The sequence below is a fragment of the Pleurodeles waltl genome, chromosome 1_2 (assembly GCF_031143425.1).
Source record: "Pleurodeles waltl isolate 20211129_DDA chromosome 1_2, aPleWal1.hap1.20221129, whole genome shotgun sequence".
Classification (NCBI taxonomy): Eukaryota; Metazoa; Chordata; class Amphibia; order Caudata; family Salamandridae; genus Pleurodeles; species Pleurodeles waltl.
The window spans coordinates 977,728,942-977,749,777 of record NC_090437.1 but is presented as its reverse complement, the minus strand read 5'-3'; the positions used below and the strand labels follow the sequence as shown (position 1 = coordinate 977,749,777).

Here is a 20,836-nt window from a genome sequence, read left to right as displayed (position 1 = left end):
GAAAATAGTGCAAACACTGTAGAAGACAATAGGATGCAATAGGCCTAGGGGCAACACAAACCATATACTAAGAAATTGGAATGCGAATCACGAATGGACCCCTAGGCTAGTGTAGTGTGTAGAGGGTCGCTGGGAGTGTAAGAAAACACTAAGGGTGTAAAAGATACCACACCCAAAGACCCTGGAAAGTAGGAGTAAAGTACTACTATTTCCCCAGACACACACTAAAGTCGTGATAAAGGATTTTGCAAGGACCACAACAGTCTGCAAAGCACTGAAGACAGATTCCTAGACCTGAAGACCTGCAAAGGAAGGGGACCAAGTCCAAGAGTCACTAAAGTGTCCAGGGGGGCAGGAGCCCACTAAACCCCAGATGAAGGTGCAAAATGGCTGCCTCTGGTTGGAAGAAGCTGCAGGTTTTGCAACAACAAAGGAAGTAGGAAGTTTTTCTTTGTGCAGAAGATGTCCCACGGCGTGCTGGAGGATGCAGAGATGTTTCCTTGGCAAAATACTGCAAACAAGCCTTGCTAGCTGCAAGAGTCGCAGTTGGAGAAAAAGGGTGCTGCCCGGGCCCAGGAAGGACCAGGATGTTGCCACATGGGAGACGAGACAGAGGGGGCCCTCAGCAACGTAGAGAGCACCCGGACAAGAAGGAAGCATCCGCAGAAGTCCTTGAACATGGGTTCAAGAAGACTGAACATGGCGGTCGTCTCAACACTGCAAAGAGAGGTCCCACGACACCGGAGATCAACTCAGGGAGCCGAGCATCGCAGGACGGAGTGCTGGGGACCTAGGCTCGGCTGTGCAAGCAGGATTTCTTGGAAATGTGCAGAGAAGCCCTTGTAGCTGCATATCACTCGGTGCACAGGATTACTGTCTGGAGAGGGGAGGCAAGGACTTACCTCCTCCAAATTTGGACAGTTGGACCACTGGACAGTGTGGGTCACTTGGGTCCACCACCTGTACCGGTGACGCTGAAGTTTGGTGCCTGCTGGAGCAGGGGGAAGATTCCATCGACCCACAGGAGATTTCTTCCTGGCTTCCAGTGCAGGGTGAACCCAGGCAGCCCCCAGAGCATGCACCACCAGGAAACAGTTGGAAAAGCCGGCAGGGTTAGGCACTACAATGTCGCTGGTAGTCCTCTGGCTACTTTGTTGCAGTTTTGCAGGCGTCCTGGAGCAGTCAGCGGTCGATCCTTGGCAGAAGTCGAAGAGAGAAGCGCCGAGGAACCCTGATGAATTCTTGCAAGTAATAATCTGAGGAAAAGCCCACTGGAGAGACCCTAAATAGCCCTCAGAGGAGGATTGGCCACCTAGTCAGGTAAGCACGTATCACGAGGGGTCTCTAACGTCACCTGCTGGCGCTGGCCACTCAGAGGCCTCCAGAGTGCCCCCACACCTCTGAAAACAGGATGGCAGAGGTCTGAGACACACTGGAGGAGCTCTGAGCACCACCCCTGGGGTGGTGATGGACAGGGGGGTGGTCATTCCCCTTTCCTTTGTCCAGTTTCGCGTCAGAGCAGGGACTGGGGGTTCCCTAAACTGGTGTAGACTGGCTTATGCAAGGAGGGCACCATCTGTGCCCTTCAAAGCATTTCCAGAGGCTGGGAGAGGCTACCCCTCCCCAGCCTTTAACACATATTTCCAAAGGGAGAGGGCGTAACACCCTCTCTCAGAGGAAATTCTTTGTTCTGCCTTCCTGGGACTGGGCTGCCCAGACCCCAGGAGGGCAGAACCCTGTCTGTGGGGTGGTAGCAGCTGTAGCTGCAGAGAAACCCCCAGAGAGCTCGTTTGGCAGTACTGGGGGTCCATAGTGGAGCCCCCAGGATGCATGGAATTGTTTCCCAATACCAGATTTGGAATGGGAGGACAACTCCATGATCTTAGACATGTTATATGGCCATATTCGGAGTTAACATTGTGAAGCCACATATAGGTATTGACCTATATGTAGTGCACACGTGTAATGGTGTCCCTGCACTCACAAAGTCAGGGGAAATTGCCCTGAACTATGTGGGGGCACCTTTGCTAGTGCAAGGGTGCCCTCACACTTAGTAACTTTGCACCTAACCTTCAGCAAGTGAAGGTTAGACATATAGGTGACTTATAAGTTGCTTAAGTGCAGTGAAAATGGCTGTGAAATAACGTGTGCCTTATTTCACTCCGGCTGCAATGGCAGTCCTGCGTAAAGGTTTGTCTGAGCTCCTTATGGGTGGCAAAAGAAATGCTGCAACACATAGGGATCTCCTGGAACCCCAATACCATGGGTACCTAGGTACCATATACTAGGGAATTATAAGGGTGTTCCAGTATGTCAATTGAAATTGGTAAAAGTGGTCACTAGCCTATAGTGACAATTTTAAAGGCAGAGAGAGCATAAGCACTGAGGTTCTGATTAGCAGAGCCTCACAGTTAGGCACTACACAGGCATACACATTTAGGCCACAAACTATGAGCACTGGGGTCCTGGCTAGCAGGGTCCCAGTGAGACAGGCAAAACACACTGACAAATAGGGTTTTTACTATGAGCACTGGGGTCCTGGTTAGCAGGATCCCAGTGAGACAGTAAAAACACACTGACATATACTCACAAACAGGGCAAAAGTGGGGGTAACAATGCTAGAAAGAGGCTACCTTCTCACAACGGACCCCTACGGGGGCCTGTGATTTTAATGGGGGCCTGCCTCCGCACACCCTGTCCTCGGGGTGGGGGCCAGGCAAGGCCCAACAAACAAGTAGGGACGCAAAGACGGGGGCCTCTGTTGAGGTCTACCTTCCTCGTGTTAAAAGGGAACAATGCCCGTTTCGTTTTTAAAAAGAGAACAAAGGAGCATCCTGCTCCTAATGCAGAGACCAGGGAAGGGGGGGCGTTCCCCACACCTTCAAAAACAAACCAGTGGTGCACACCAAGCAAAACAATATCTCTACTTAAGAGATAGTCAAATATCTTGAAGAGACCAATTAACATATCATAATAAATTCCCCTAGAATGCTTGTTTGGTCCTCTCTCTTCCTTAAATGAACTAAACATTCATAAATCTGACCAGAACATACTGTAAACAAATATACAACTAACCAAAAGAAGAATATGTCCATGCGAATATAAGTTTTGATACAAAAAGGTAAAATCTTCTTAAATACATAAACATATACATATATATACAAAACATGAAGAAAATAAATGGATAGCCATCATCCGACACGTGTTTCGTCCTGACTGGACTTCTTCAAGGCTGAGAAAATCACAACAGACAACAATCAATACACGACAAACATATATATACAATTTTACACAAAAGTTAAAACCTATTTACATTTTATCCTATTGTTTTCCAAAATCACCAAACAAAGGTATTCTTTTGGTCAGTTAGGTGTCCAAAATATTCTATACAAATCATATTTATAATATTGATTTGAATCTAAACCAGAAACTACACAGGAAGAGAAGAGAACCACCACCACATAGTTTTAGTGGCAAAGTGTTATTTAATGTCCAAAGATATAGCATAGAATACTACCCACGTCTCAAAAAATTGGTATATCAAAGCCATATCCAAAGTTCAACATGCCACATGCACACCCAAGTGTAAAAAGACTTCTCTTTTGTTGGCATTCTAACAGTTCATATCTAGAGTTCATATTTAGTTAATATTAGACCGCTCAATGCCTCAAGTGACCCCTCCTTATACCATGGTGTAGAATAATTATGTACCTTTGCTAACTTCTATGTCCGCTATATTCATATCACATCTACCATACTCTATAACAAGAGGGGGGAAAGAAAGACCATTTCATTAACCTCCTTTTGCTTTGTCCAAAATACTCCTAAAAAATGTGGAAGTTACTCATTATAATGCCATTACTGACCTGTTTCAAAACCACAGTCAATCACATCTTTTCCTTCTTCATAATCAATTTAAATACTGGACATTGCTAGTTTCGTCTATTGGTGAGTCAACTGGAATAAAGACAAATAAAATATCTCTAGTAACCTTTCTACAAAACCAAATAGCCTTTAGTTTCGATCTACGTCCATTCACCTAACAGAATTTATATCAGTGTCTCCATGGTTTCCAACAATGAAACAAACACATTAATATGGCTCAATTTTTCCATTACTTACACTAAATACCATTACCAACTAACGTGCTATTAACTTACCTATTCACCCCTCTTTCTATTCTTTTTGTTTACTCTCCAAGCCCGTCTGCTGATAAATCTCGGCAAAGAAACGTCGAGGGAAGTATGTGCCTCCTGTAAGTCTTCTGTGGGCCCGAAAATCAATATGAGCCCTTCGCCGGCATTAATGCATGCCGCGTTTTTTCTTCAAAACGCGATCATATATAGCAATGACGGAGGGAATCGTGTGCCCTCCGTTAGTCCTCTGGCTATTATGTCCTGCCTGTAACCCCCGCGCCGGCATTTAAAATGCCGCGTTCAATTTCAAAGCAGGCTGATGAACAGCAAAGACGGACTTCCGCTTGTCCGACAGGACTATGGCGGCCATCTTGAAAAGGGTTCATTACTGAAAATAGAATTACTAAACAGCAAGGAAGGACTTGCCGTCTATTTATGTGTATATATGGCGGCCATTTTGATGTGGCAATTCCAGTCTATGGACATATTAAGTCCAAGGCATACAAGTACGGCGGCCATTATTATATGGCAATTATAGTACATTGTGTTATTCAACAAGTACCCCAGCCACAATGACAGGAGAGATTTCGATACAAAGATCATATGTATCTCCAAACAATCGCCGTTTTTACTAAGCCGGCAATCCACTTAAAGTATATGGAAGAATGCCAATTAGATCTATTTGCCAACAAAAGAGATCAATTTTCCCTTAGCTTTCGGACAACAAGTTCCATGATTACAACAAAATAAATGCCCCAAATGTATATAGAAGTGTCAAAATTAATGCACATGCAGAGTGAGGAAGTAAAGAGTCCCCCCAGTATATAGGAAAACTAGGGTGAAAGAAGGAAAAATCCCCCCAAAAATATGGTATACAATGTATATCACCAGAGTAAGTTGCTCATACATATGTATGTTATTCTTCATCAGTAGTATACCCAGTGAATACATTCAGAGGAAATGATACAATTCATCATCCAAGTTCATGCCCATTTCGATCGTTCTCAATTTAATGATCCATTTTGCCTCATTTTTTCGCAAATCCAATGTTCTATTGCCACCCCTAACATTTGTTGGGATGTGATTTATACCCATGTATTTTACTAATGGGACCTCAGTTCCTGGATGTTTATCATTGACATGCCGTACTAATGGTGATGCTGTATCGTAATTTCTTAAGGCTCTGATATGTTCTTGGATTCGTTCCTTTAAGGGCCTGATTGTACTGCCCACATATATCTGGCCACATATACATTCCAATATATATACCACAAATTTTGTATTGCAGTTGATAAAGGTGGATATTTTGTATTTGTCACTACCATTGTAACTGAATTCAGAAGTTTTATGCAGTGCCATGTTGCACATATTGCAATTCCCACACCTATAGAAACCCACAATTTTTTTGGGAAGCCATGTTGCTTTGCTTTCCATTATCGGTGGTAAGAAACTTTTGCAGACTTCATTTCTAATAGTTTTGCCTCTTCTGTGGACCATTTTTGGTTTCTTAGGAAGTAGAGCAGCAAGTGTCTCATCTGTCTGTAGTACGTTCCAATGTTTACATAGAATACGGTGTATATTGTGACTATTCTGACTATACGCCGTACAAAAACGTATTGCTTTGTATGCTGAGTTATCTTGCATTTTCATATTTTGACCCAAGAGGGTGGATCTACATGTTTGATCAATCTTTTTTCTTGATGTTTTAATGATATGCTTTGAATAGCCTCTCTGTGTAAACCTATCCTCCAATTTATTTAATTCCATGTTACATACATTTGGATCACTACAATTTCTTTTTAATCTTGTCATTTCCCCAAAGGGAATGGCTGAAATTTGACTTTTGGGGTGCGCACTTTCTGCATGTAGTACAGAATTGCAGGCTGTTGGTTTGCGATAGATTTTTGTATGGATCTTGTTGTCTGTGATGGATATCTCTAGATCCAAAAAACAAACTTTATTCTTACTAAAATCATACGTCATTTGAATGTTAAAGATATTGCAGTTGATATATTCATAGAATTCCATTAATAGTTGTTCAGATCCAGTCCAAATCATTAAGACATCATCAATAAATCTTCCCCAGAAGAAAATGTTATCAGTAAATACAGAAGGGCACTTTTTCCAAATATGTATTGCCTCAAAGAAACCCATATACATATTTGCATACGATGGAGAGAATCGTGAGCCCATAGCTACTCCTTGTGCTTGCTTAAACCATTGTCCCTCATGTAAAAATACATTATTTTCCAATGTAAATTCAATCATATACAGTATCATTTCAGTGTGTTCCATGTGAGATGCCGATCTCCCAGACAAAAAGTGTCGCACTGCTTGTAAACCTTTGTCTTTGGGGATACATGTATATAGAGAAGATACATCTAGAGTGACCAACATCATATCTGGAGTCCTGCAATGCTACTTTTGGAAGCTCAGACCCCTCCGGGGGCCCGAGAAGGCACTCGCCCTCACCCAACGTTGTGCGTGAGTGTCCCAAGCTGTTTCTGAGCCGCTGTGGTGATTCCAATAGAATTGGAGGCAGGTGGTGCCCCAGGAGTGCTCCGCTTGACTTCTTCTCATGCCCCAGGGGCACTGAAAACAGCACGATCCTCGCGCTGGGGGTAAATAAGACGCGTTGGTCGCTGCGGTGATTTGGGGGCTATTAAGAGCGCTTTTCAAAGCGCTAGGGCCCAAATCTGCAGCCCGGGCTGCGGCGGTGATTCTCTTCAGTTAGAAAAGCGCACTTTAGAAAAAGCACTTCACAGGCACCAAACAGCGCTCCCAAGGCGCTATGCAGCCGAGGCAGCACTATTCGTGCTGAAGCGAGTTTGCAGAGGTCAGGGGCACAGCACCCTGCCTCTAGAGACAACAGGTGAAAAGGGGGGTGCAGGGCTGGAGAACCCAGCAGCAGGTCAGCACAACAAGGGGGTGCAAGCAGTGGCAGTTCTTCCTTGTGACCAGGCTGGACACAGGTCAGTACAGCAGCAGCAGTCCAGGGTGGTCCTGGTGAGTCCTTTCAACAGCGTCTTGTCCAGCTCCAGGTAACGTTCCTGGAGTTCCCAGAATGTCCAAAGTGATGTCAAAGGATGTCTAAATTGTGGGGAAATTTCCCCTGTACTTATACTAAGTTTTCAGTGTGTTTTACAATGGGGAGGAGAGTGGGTTCCAACCAGTTACAACTGGTTCTGGGAGTGTCCTTTCTCTCCTCCAGCACAGGCTCCAAACATCAGTAGGGGGTAAACGACCTTATTGTGCGAGGCCAGGGCACGGCCTGTACAAATGCAGGTGTGCCCCGCCTCTCCCTTCTCTCAGCCCAGGAAGGCTTTACAATATGTAGATGCACCTCTGTGACACCTCCACCCTCCCTGTGTTCAGGCTGTCTGAAATGTATGCACAAAGACCCAACTATAAGTCTGCCCAGACGTGGACTGGAGGCAAGCTGCAAAACATCAAAGTCATAAGCACAGATAAATGTGCACTTTCTAGAAGTGGCATTTCTGTGATAGTAATAAAAAATGCACCCACACCAGTAAGCAGCATTTCTCACCACTATCACAACCATACCAAACATGCCTACGCTACCCCTCATAAATCAGACAATACCCCTTACACATAAGGCAGGGCATCTCCAATGCAATCCTATGAGAAGGCAGCACTCACAGCAGTGAGACACCAAGTTAGGCTGTTTGTCACTACCCGGACAGGCCACGCAACATAGCACATGTCCTGCCTTCTACATACATGGCACCCTACCCATAGGGCTAGCTAGGGCGTACCTTAGGGGTGACTTACATGTAGTAAAAGGGGAGTTCTGTGCCTGGCAAGTAAATGTAGATGCCAGGTCCCTGTGGCAAAAAACTGCGCACACAGGCCCTGCGCTAGCAGGCTTGAGATAGGTTTGACAGGCTACTTCAGTGGGTAGCGCAAGCAGCGCTGCAGGCCAACTAGTAGCATTTAATTTACAGTCCCTGGGGATAGGGATACCACTTTACAAGGGACTTATAGGTAAATTAAATGTGCAAATTAGGTATAAGCCAATCATACCAATTTTTTATGGGAGAGCACATGCACTTTAGCACTGGTTAGCAGTGAAAAAGTGCTCAGAGACAAAATGTCAGTCAACAAAGGTCAGAAAAATAAGGAGGCAAAAAGCAAAAAGTCTGGGGAATGACCCTGTAAAAGGGCCAGGTCTAACATCTATGAAATTACTCTCAATCAGGATTCAGGTCGACTTATAATACTGAAGCACCCTCCTAGACGTGACTGACAATATCAGGTCAACTTTATATGAAGGCTGATCCGCTATCTTTATCCTTCTTGACCTCTCAGCGACCCTGGACACTGTATCACATGCCATCTTGATTAAACGGCTGCACCAGATTGGCCTATTTTCAAAAGCCCTCAAGTGGGCTTTAGTCTTTCCTATCAGGAAGACTCAGTCCATCAGTCTACTTGTATTCAAATCCGGATCTGCATCAGCTACATGTGGCATCCTCCATGGCTCGTCCCTCAGGCTAACTCTCTAATATCGACATGGCCCCTCTGGCAGCCATTGTAAGAGCCAGGGTCTTCAATACTGTATCAAATGGGGACAACACACAGTTAATTATATTGATTGTGGACAATGCTGAAGCAACAAGATGAGATCTTGTGGACTGCTTGTCCAATATAGCTATGTGGATGAAGGATCATTTGCAGGACCATTAACTGGCTTCTGATACAGTGTCACAAAATCATCATTCACGAACTTGTGAGAAACTGGGTTGTTGGTTAACTGGGGTGAAGCCCTGGTCAAGCAACATTTTTAAAGTTTTGAGTGAAAACTAGTACCTAAAAGATCAAAGTGCCAACCACAGACATCTAGTCACGCGGGACCGGGTCAAAGTGGAAAGTTACGGTGGACTACAATGAAGCGCAGTTTAAAATTCAAGAAGCGGATTGGGCCCAGTCAGTGCCTACCTTTGTACTTAGAAGAAAGTCTGAGAAAAGGTATCGGACAAGGTAAAGAAGCAGCAGGGCATGGCTGCAGGAGGTATCTGAGGAGGGAACATCGTCATAGGGTGGCCTTGGGAGAAATTTGGTGCGAAGATTTCTATGTTCGGACTTAGTCATTGATATGGAAGATGAAAACCTCAAGTGGGTCAGGGCAGAGGGCTGTAACCAAAGACAGTTCCACGAGCGGATACCCCTTTGGAAAAGTACTGCTGAAATAGATTTTCTGCTGCAGAGCAGAAGGTAGCAGGAGAAGCCTTGAAGTCAGTACAAGTGGCGATGCACCTCGATAGATAGGCAAGCAGGTTGGTCCCAGTCTCCTCCTGGATCTCAGAATACTTTTGGGCCAAAATTAGTTAAAGTCCGCAGTTTGGGTTTTTGCCCATCTGGGCACCTTTAGCACCACAACCAAGGGGCCAGAAATGGTGGGACACTGCTTAGGGTTTCAGGACTCACTTAGGCTGGGTCCCCATACGGGTTCAAGATGGTGGTAACCTTTAACGTCACTATGGCTCTGAACAGGAGGCCAGCAAACTAGCCCTTGGAGTCACTTCTGGTAGTTCTGGTGCAGGTGAAGATTCAGGGTACGACAGCAGTATTGACCTCTTAGGGTTCAGGGCAGGCTCCAGGCAGCAAAGCACTCCCTCCAGGTACAGAAGCAGTCTGGCAGAGGGCACAGAAGGTCACAGCAGCTGGCAGTTCTCCGAGTGTCCTTCTGCAGGTCCAGTAGTGAACTGAAGAGTGGGTCTGAAGGTCCTATTTTATACCCTGGTGCCCTTCTTCTGAAACGTGGAAGAAGCATCTAGTAAGGTTCTTTGAAGTGAATGGAATTTCCTGACTCCCTGACCATGGCTCTTAGGCCCCTAGAACACAGGCTATTTAAGTGTAAGTGGGGCTGTGCTCAGCTTTGCCCCCACCCCCCCCATCCTGCCAGCAGATGGCTCACTGAGGCACACCTAATACCTCTACTGTATGACTATCTGGGAGGAATTCACAAAGTCTAACTTTCAACTACACTCAGTCATGTGACTCAAGACAGGCTGCAGGCCCAAAGGGCTAAGGGCAGGAAAATGCCAACCTTCTAAAAGTGGCAATTGAAAATTTGCAATGAAAAATCCACCTTGTCCATTAAAGAGGGCTTATCATTACAATTTCATGGGTACCAAACAGGATATATCTACATTCTCCCAATTAGGAATTAGAGCTTATTAAATGTCATTAGGAATTCCCAATGTTATCCTATGGGAGGAGTAGGCCTCACAGTAGTGAAAATGGAATTTAGAAGTTTTTCACTAGCAGGATGTGTAAAACTTAAAAGCACATGTCCAGACTTTTAATTACCCAGCACCCTGTCCTATGGGCTACGTAGGGCCTGCCTCAGGGGAGACTTATATAGTATGAAAGGGGAGTTTAAGGCCTGGTAAGGGGTTTTAAATGCTAAGTTGACATGGCGGTTTAACACTGGATTCAGGCTGCATTGATAGACCTGGGACATGTTTTAGAAGACTACTTAAGTGGGTGGCACAATAAGTACTGCAGACCCACTGGTTCCATTTAATCTGCAGGCCCTGTTTATATGGTATACCATTCTACAAGGGACTTAAAAGTAAATTAAATATGCCAGTTAGGTACATGACAATCAAACCATGTTTAGGGGAGTGAGCACATGCACTTTAGAACTGGTTAGCAGAAGTAAAGTGCACAGAGTCCTAAGACCATCACAAATGAAGTCAGCAAAAAGTGGAGGGAAATGGCAAAAAAGTTTGTGGGTGACCCTGCAGAGAGGGCCAGGTTCAACAATACTAATCCCCAGTTACATGGAGCATGGAAATGCCCTTGATGTAGGCATGGCAGACTATTTGTACTCACGTTTGCAAACCATTCAGAACAATTCTTCCCTTCTGATCTCTAATCTTCCTTCCAGAACTCCATCTATCCCTTTTCTGAGATCTATACATGGGCTGTCAGTCCACAAATGTGCAGAATTTGAATTCTTTTGCCATGTCCACAGGGCTTTATATTCATTGGGTTACTCACATCTTTGCAGCTGAGAAGGACTGCTGAAACTGATTTTCTGCTGTAAAGCAGAAAATAGCAGGAGAAGCTGTGAGGTCAGTCCAAGTGGGGAAGCACTTTGAACAGTTAGGCAAATAGGTTGGTCACAGTCTCCTCCTGGATATCAGAGTACTTTTGGACCCAAATTTGTCAAAGTCCGCAGTTTTGGTTTTTGGCCATCTGCGCACCTTTAGCACCACAAGCAAGGGGCCAGAAAGGGCGGGACACTGCTTGGGGGTTCAGGACTCACTTAGGCTGGGTCCATGTACAGGTTCAAGATGATGGTAGCCTTTTACATCACTTTGGCTCTGAACAGGAGGCCAGCAAACTAGCCCTTGGAGTCACTTCTAGTAGTCCTGGGTGCAGGTGAAGATGAAGGGCTTAACAGCAGGACTGACCTCTGAGGGTTCAAGGCAGGCTCCAGGCAGCAAAGCCGTCCTTCCAGTTACAGAAGCAGTCTGGCAGAGGGCACAGAAGGTCAAAACAGCTGGCAGTTCTCCGAGTGTCCTTCTGCAGGTCCAGTTGTGAACTGAAGAGTGGGTCTGAAGGTCCTATTTTTATACCCTGTGCCCTTCTTCTGAAACGAGGAAGAAGCTTGTAGAAAGGTTCTTTGAAGTGAATGGAATTTCCTGACTCCCCTGGCCTGGCTCCGAAATGCCTGCAATGACAATACAGGGTCCTGTGGCAGCTGAGTGTCACTCTATATGCATTCAGGCTCCTCAGAACAGCCAAGCAGGCCCGCATAGCCAAACCCCTTGCATTCATCAGGCCAGAACAGGAGATCTCTCATTTGCCTACCTGGCTCCTCCTCTGAAATTGCATCTTACATCTGGCCTGCCTACATTCAGTAAACTACTCAAAACTTGCCTTATTTAATTCTGGCTTGTTGAATTGGGATCTCTCTACTGCACTATCTGTCATAGACAACTGACATGTTGTGCAGGATATCCATTTAGATTGAGGGTCTGCACTTCAAATCATATTAATATAATATAACTAATTATTATCTCCATGGTTTGCAATAATTGAGGCTTATGCTTTTAAAACTTAGTGAAAACTGGTTTATTCAGAAACATATTTTGCTGGTTGGTTGATGCAGGAGATTGGAAATGTTCTATAGGGCGTCATGGATAAGCAATTATTTCCTGTGGAACAAACTCGTCTGAGGAGGAAATTTGTCACCTTGGATAACTGCTTAATGTTGACTGTGAAATACAGACTGAAGAAATAGCTTCCATTCTGTACACTGTGAAGCAATATTAGGATTTGATTCAGTAAGTCTACCTAGATTGAGCATGAAACTCTCTAATTGGGGTATACCAAGGGACTCATTACTGATTAACATTCCGAATCAAGAGTGAGATTTAACATGGGAAACACTAGGGCCCTCATAATGAGTGTGGCGGTCTTGAGACCATCAGACTCGACGTGGCGGTCTCACCTTTGAGAAGCCGGGAGTGAAGACCTCTGTATTACGAGTTGTGGGCTTTGGATGAAGCCAAACCTCTACAAGTCCGTCTGGCCCGCCGGTGCGGTTGCACCGCTGCAGCCGGCGGTGACCTCCTCCAATCCGGTGGCAGTCCTCAGGCCGCTGTCCAGATTATGAGGTTGCACACCGCCAGGGTTTCCGTGGCAGTCATCCCACCACGAAAAGCCTGGTGGTCACGCACCCAGAGACAGGAATCTTCATTCCTGTCACCAGCACACACACGTCACCACACATGCACGCATCCCCCCCCACCCACCCATACACTCACAGGCACCCCCCACCCCTTTATGCACGCATGCACTCACATACACACCCATTCAGCATACGCATACATGTACTCAGACACACCCACTCACTCGCATTCATCCAAACACACACCCCCATACACGTGCACATACACGCACACACACACATACACTCACACATTCATCACCCCCTCCGCAAACACACACGCACCTAAACACACCACAGACCCCCTCCCTCCCCTTTCAGATGCCCACTCACCTCTTCATTGAGGAGGACGTCTGGGAGGGGATGGGTCCTGGCGGTCTTCCCTCTCCACCACCAACACGCCAGCAGGACACTGCTGAGCCGTATTACGGCTTGTAATACGGCAGGTGGAGTCCTGCTGGCCTGGCAGTGCCGGTGAGGGAACAGCCTCTGCACCGCCGACTGCCGGAACAAATGATGGCTGCTCTCTGCCTCAAAAATGGCGGTGAGCAGCCACCACTCGTAATATGGCAGTCTGCTGACAGCCAGCACTGGCGGTCGAATGGCGGGTTTGGCTTTGGCGGTCAATGGAATTGACCGCCAAAGTCCTAATGAGGGTCTAGGTGTCTAAACAAAAAACTTTAAGCAGTATTTTTCAAAGCAAGGGTTTCCCATCTACTTATTCATATGTTATTTGTGTCTTCTGTAAAACTCCAATACTGAAAGGGTATGTTCACAGTGAATGCAAAGAAAATGTAAGCAAAATTATTGCTCAACCAGTATATGTGCAAGACAAAGTCTCACAACAAGACTATATTGATGTGTGGTTTCACTGTCATTTAAACTGTCATTTTATGTGGACTCTCTTAAAACTAAAGCTCTAGTCGTGGGATGAGTTTAAGAAACTGCATTGCTGCCCATGGTTCAATAAGGGTTTTAGTAGCAAAAAAGGGCATAAAAAGCAAAGATTCCCTTGTAAGAAAAATGTAACGCTTGATTGCAAAAGGCTGTTCAATACGACAAACTATAAAAACAAAATCCTTAAAATATTTATCCTTGTTTAGTTTATCAGTTTTCTTGTTTACTTTCTTTTTTACTAATGTGGGGTTCAAAGTTACGTCAAGTAGCTGCCAACTGTATGAATTTGCAGCTGGTTGCCATTACATTGAGCCTCATCCCCATACATTTAGAAGTCACATAATTGCCTTTGACGTAGTAATGTTCACTAGACGTGGTAATGTTGGAGCAGACACTTCAACCCTTGCAGTTGGGGCACTAAACCAATTTTCTAATCAGTGATCATTGCCTGTACGATTTCTGGAAGTTGGTTCAGTTTATCAATATAGGGGAGCAATTTTAGATAATGGTGAGAGGCTATGATTACAGTTAACATTTAGCATCAGTTATATGGATTCTAAACTCATCACAAATGTTAAGTGACACTAATACATCCCGAGGGATGGCCATACTACTTACTCATTCAGGTCACTACATCTCACTCCAATGCCTTAGGCAGCTTTGTTTTCATTGAGGGGGAAATAGAGGCCACACACTGGACAACTGCATCCATCTATGCCCGCACGCACTTGTGATGCACACTGTAGGCACTCGCAACAGTGTTATTGCAATCCCGTCTGGCCAACATTATTGGGTGGCAACTTCACTTCAGCTATGGTTTCCTGTTAGACTCTAGCAACCCCCCGGCACATAAGACAAATGACCCAGCAGCATGGGATAGGTCTCTGGCCCCAACGGATGCTTGGCGCCCGCTTCACCCTCTATTCCCACTCTCATAGATCCTCCTCTCGCTTAGCCTATATCCCCCTGCCTTTGGCAGACACAGCTGGTCTAGTGGATGCCCTGATCCTGCTGTGCATGCTTACTGATCACACTCCAATAATCCTCTCACTTATATTGTCCAGACAGACAATTGGGGCAATGGAGACTAAGTGCCTGGTGTCTCCATCACACTGTATTTAATGACTTCCTCCAACAGGTTTCTGATTATTTCACCACCAATAAAAAGCGTGATGGATTCACCCACCATACTTTAGGAGGCCCCAAAGACGTCTCTGAGAAGACGGATCATATCCTAACAAGCTGCATCCAAAGTTTACAAGCGTAGGGACATAGGAGAGTTAAAACATGAAATAGGTGCAGCGGAGATTAACCTTTTGAAAAACCCCCAGTGACTGCATGAGGCACACCTTAGAATTTGAAAGGCTAGTGCTTAGACAGACACTGCTTGACACGGCGACCCTACTGCACCAAGCCATGCAAACAAGATGTACAGGATGGGAGATAAGGCAGGGAAACTGTGTACACATGGGGAACAAGAACTCAGACTAGTTCCCAGCCAGTCTACGGGTACGGGCTTAACGTCACGGCATCCAATCGCATAGCCTGAGAATTCACAAATTATTACGTATGCCTCTATATGGAACACCCTATGCCCACAGCTCAGCAGGTCAACCAAATCATCAATATCTCGATTGTTCCCAAAAACTCACAGACACAGATAGGTGTCCTAGATGAACCACTTGCCTCCAAGGAGGTTCTGGAAGCTATCCGGGTGATCCCCACCAGGAAGAAGCCGGTCCTAAAGAATTCCCATTGGAAAAGTATAAGAGTCATGCGTCACGGTTGGTTCTGCCTTTGTTGGACATGTATAAGGATGCTTTCAAATTAGGGGGGCTCCCGTATGATTTACGAGGAGGCACGATCTCAGTGACCAGGAAGCCACAAGATGTATGTGAATCTTACAGACTGATCTCTATTATTATTATGGTGACCAAGATCCTAGCTAAAGTACTTGCAAAGTGCCTGGTGAAGGTGATCCGAACGGCTTCTTGCCAGGGTGTAGCACATGTCACCCGCTCAATAGTCTTGACTAGAGATGGCACGAAGAGCAGAGCCCTTATATCAATTGATTTTGAAAAGGCATTTGATGCGGTCCGTTGCAATTTATGTTCCTCCTACTGAAACATAAGAACTTTGGCCCCCTCTTCCACAGTTACATTCAAGTACTATATTTGAAGCCACCGGCAAGAGTCCAGGTGAACAGGACACTCGCCCCGACCTTTAACATTTAATGAGGAACAAGACTGGGCTGCCCCCTGTGGCTTCTCTTATTGCTCTGGTCGTTGACTGCTGGTGGAGTGGTGTCGGCGAGAGGTGCAACTAAGTGGGCTCTGCTGACCTGATGATAGAGAGGACAGAGTGAAATGTATGTGAGTGAGGGACTATGGAGAGATGAGGGCTAAAACCGGTCCTGACTCTAATCTTGGATCAAAGATCTTCAGCGCCTCTTTAGGGGTAGTAGGCCTAGATAAGTACAATTTATCATGTACAAATACTTATAAAGAGATGCATTTACTACAAGTGTGTGAAATATTAGGAAATTAGATCAAACCGAGCGACGTACGCTCAGACAGAGCACGTCCACCTCGGGGGAGAACGGAGGCGCGAGTCTCTCGCGAGGCGTCAATGCGTTCAGCTAGACAGACTCTATAAACACCGCATACCAGCGGCGCGCATCCTTGCTGAGATACCAAAACAATGAGCTATATAATTGTTTGATGGCCAAACGGCGAACAGAATAATTTCGAAATACCGAGAAACCCATTTGGATCCGAGAAATGAGGTTTTCGCGGAAGAATTGAGAGCATAAAATGCAAACGTAGTCTTGCTCTCCGGGAAACAGCCAGTGATGCTGGGGAAACGGATGCTGCGCGGACATCAAATTAAATCATGTGTGTATGAAACATGGCGAAGCTCGTAATTCAACAATAGTCCGCTTGGATGACGTGTCTCTCAGCTTTCTGACAACAGAGGGCTCACGAGGCAACGATGCACAGTCATGGGGAGTTAATGCTGAAGCCGACGGATGTAATTAGCAGTAATTTATACTGTCATTATTGACGAAAAATAACTGACTGAGGTGTGTAAATAGTGGGCCGTAGAAGCTCCATAGGCCAATTACCAGGCATTTTTTACCCAACCTAAGAAGCTTGGATCCGCTGACCACTATTTTAATTTCAAATTCTATGGTTTATACTTACTTTACTTGCGTTTGTACAACCAGAATGCGGCCTGCTTAGAGTCGAGAATGTCATGGACTTTTCCCCATAAGCTCTTGCTCTTATTAAATATGTCTCAATATTATTAACAAAAAAACGCTATCCATGCAGGTGGGCTGCTTAGGCAACACGTCTGGCCTATGGCTAAGCGAATTACATGAAGACAGAGACATAAACAACATATAACTGACCAAATATAATCACTTGGAGACCAATTCGGGCCGTTTGATGTGTCTGCTTTGATACACAGACTCTTCAAAGTGTCCACTTTCGCCCAAAAGATTCAGAATTTGACAACATTAAAGACGGTGGTCTCAAGGGAGCAAAGAAAGACAGGCTAAGGTGAACGGTAGTGTTCTTCTAACAAGAGAGTTGCATGCTTATGTCAGCGGCTGTTCAGAAGGATGGGGCACATTACATGAGGTTTTATGTTTCGGCTCACAAGGAGGGGAGCCAGTCACGCAAAGGTTAGTGACACATCCACAACTGACACGCTCCCAACACCACAGCAAACTGAAATGCATAGTACATAATTCTTAATTGAGTGACAAGCAAACACCCAGTATGTTGGCCTGCTAACAGGGAAACGGTATGCAAGAGTGCTGGAAGCTGGAAGTCCAGCAAAAGACAGTGACATTCTTACTCAACACACAGCGTTTCAACCCTCAAAAGACCTGCCTGGGTCTTCATCAGGACTGTGGTCCAAAGTAGAACCATCCGTAGTTCGAACTGCAGAATAAGTACTAAGTTATGAAAGTCCAGGTATTGTCCATGGGAGGCATCTGTAGCATGCACTGACTATATTTCTATTTTGTAATTTGTTTTGGTCACACTTCCTTGGATGTCTTGTTGCATATTTGAATGTTGCATTGGGGTCCTTTCGGGCAGCCATGCCGCTTTGTCTCAGCGCACCCGCCCTTCCTACTTCTGGGAGGAGATGAAGTCACCAGCAGCTTCGTCTAGGGTCTCCTGTGTCTGTGAGAAACAGAACGGAGGTCACAGCTTCAGTGATTCTGCTTCTGCATGCCTCCATTAATCATATGTGGTGGTCTAGCACACAGGGACAGCGCTCTCCACTGAAGGCATGAGATCAGAGCAGGTTTCTCTGGGCGGGACAGATTCTCTGAGAATGAAGCTTACAGGCACACGCTGGTATCCTTCCTGTGCTGTGGTCATGTACTGGCTATCTCCTTTTGGCAGTGCAGACACATACAGGTGAATGTCCTCCTGAACAAAATGGTCATGCATAGGCTGATCTTCTACTCAATACAAACCCATTTTCTTTTGTGAAATACAACCATGCGCAGGTAATTCAGCCTCAGATCGTACCCATATAGGGTTTGGCGATCACAGGAAGAGTCACAGTTGTTCTCACCGGGAACCACTTCCAGAGAGGCTGTAGGCCCAAAAGCAGCTGCATATGCACATTGCTTTCTGGTGGGAAGCCCCACCATCACTGGAGACCCACAGGCAGGGGCGACTCCTCGGTTAGGGCGGTGGAGCATCGCCCCCTCCAGCAGCTGCAAAAACTTTACAAGAAAACGATAATAAACTATATTTATTATTATTTTCTTGTAAAGGGGTGGGGCCACAGGGGTGACGAGCTGTGCACTCCCCCTCAGTGCGCATGTATGTTTGGCCGGCCGTCTCAGTCCGGCCAAACACACATGCGCAGTAGGCTCTCTCCGGCCCAGCAACACAGTTGCTGGGCTGGAGAGAGCATGCACAGGCTCCCAGTCGGCCTGGGAGCGCCCTCTGTATTCTCTGTATTACAGAAGGGGTCGCAGACGTGTCTGCAGCTCCTTCTGTAATACCAAAGTGTCGCAGGGGCACACAAATTGGGCGCATATGGCCATTGTGCCCCAGGGCACTTTCTATAAGCCTGCCGCAGTTTGGCTTATAAAAGGTAAATTCTGTTGTAAACTTGTAATTGCATTTATGACCAAATTTACCTTTGTGAATAGGGCTCAATGTCAGAAGCACTTTTCATAACATGACAGGAAGGAGAGAGATTGCAAGGGTTTGCTTTCATTTATTTGCATACAACTAACAGATTCAAGTAGCAAAAATGCAGGGTTTGGTTCATGCCAGAATGCCAGCTACTGTGTAAAACACTATTATCCCACCCTCACAATGGATGTAGTGGTAGTAAAAGAGAAGGTGGGAGGACAGGCAAAAAGAACTATGCGTGGATCCAGCGCGGGCACATTTATAAGGTGAGGTCAGCACAAGAGGCCACTTAGTGTTCATGGAAAATTGCTAAATCCCAAGGACACAGCAGATATTGCCACGAAAGTAGTGCTTTATTTGATTGGGCCTATACAAATTACACATTTGGTAATAGGGTTTTGTCTTCTTGACGGCTTTATCACATGTATATCAGTGAACTATTAATGATGGACATGGTGACAACATATAAAGCAAAGTTAAGTTACTATGTTTGGGGCTTTGTGAATTACAGCCATTGCAATGACATAGCAATAGTGCTTTACACGTGAAAATGTGGATAGGGGTGTGGGTTCTTGCCTGGTAATGGTGCTTCACACAAGTGTCAGTGGGCACTGCAAATATTATTATGGCAATGGTTGATCCAAGGCTTGCTGGTTATTTGCAAGGAATTTGTATTTAACCTGATGGTACTATGTGAATTACTTGCATGGTACTGGTGCTTTATCAGTTGTAGTTGAGAGGCAGAAAGCTTTGCTTGACTGCAAATGTGAATTTCTGATATGACAATGTGAGTGCGGGCTTGCACATGGGGCAACGGGGAATATTGTTATGGCCATGGGGTTTTACAAGAAGGTTTAAATGTATAATTCTGGAATGGAGATGGTTATTTTTACATCCTCATGTTAATGGCAAAAGTGGCATTGCGATAAGCACTGTACTTGCTTGATGCAATATGAGTATCTTTCTTCTGTGCTTCCTTGGGCACCATGGAAGCATTTGTAACCTGACATATTTGTACTGCCTGACCTGAGGCTTCAGACTGCAAGACTGGGACCCTGACTGTAATAAGCAACCAGCAGCAATCAGCATCCAAGCTACCGCTCTTGCATCATGGTACTTCCTTGGCACAACAAAAATCACCCACACATAATGAGCAGCAATGGCCCATTCGGGCATCAGTCATTAGTCATCGCCACTGGCAGACAGGTACATCGAGACCAGTATTGCTGGCAATACCCAGGCAGAGCTCTAATAAGACTAGTATTACTATGGAGTATTTCAGCAACACGACCATACATATTGCATGTACACTGGCACATGAAGGCAGCACCCTGGGCTATCATTGCACAAATACTAACCGGTGTTTATCTTCCAGCACAGAAAGTTTTATGGCCCACTTCCTGGCACATGAGCAGTGACCATCATTGTGTTCTGGCACAGTATTTCAAACTGTTGTTATTTTTAGTGCCATAGGACAACAAAAAGGTTGATTGGTCTGCAGTACGTCCAGACTTTTATATCTAGCACCCGAATGCCTTATAGATACATATAGGAATTGTTGTGAAAGAGGAATATTTAAATAGGATACTGTGAGCGACCAGGCATTATTAGAAATTTCGTAATCCTAACTAGCGTCAAGACCTATGGCTAATTAACCAACACGTGAGGGATTGTGCTCTAAACAACATTAGTTGACACCAAGTTTTAAGTGATACCTTTGGGAGTAAAACCATATACCCTCTTGTTGGCTGTGCTCTTCCGGGTCAATGTGGGGCTGACAAACATGTTTTTTTCCAGGGCTGCTTTTATTTCCAGGTCAGCCAAGTTTAACTTTTTTTAGCCTATGTTGAGTTCACCTCCCAAGGACTTATCAAAAGATTTCAAATAATTAGTTCCACCCTTGGCAAAACAATGCATTCATCCTT

At 45.4% G+C, this 20,836-nt stretch overlaps 1 protein-coding gene across 3 annotated transcripts in view; it reads right to left on the bottom strand.

The window, feature by feature from the left end:
- Positions 1 to 20,836, bottom strand: part of LOC138246638 (uncharacterized) — a 403,830-nt gene that overhangs the window by 57,200 nt on the left and 325,794 nt on the right. The gene's annotated exons all lie outside the window — the stretch shown is intronic.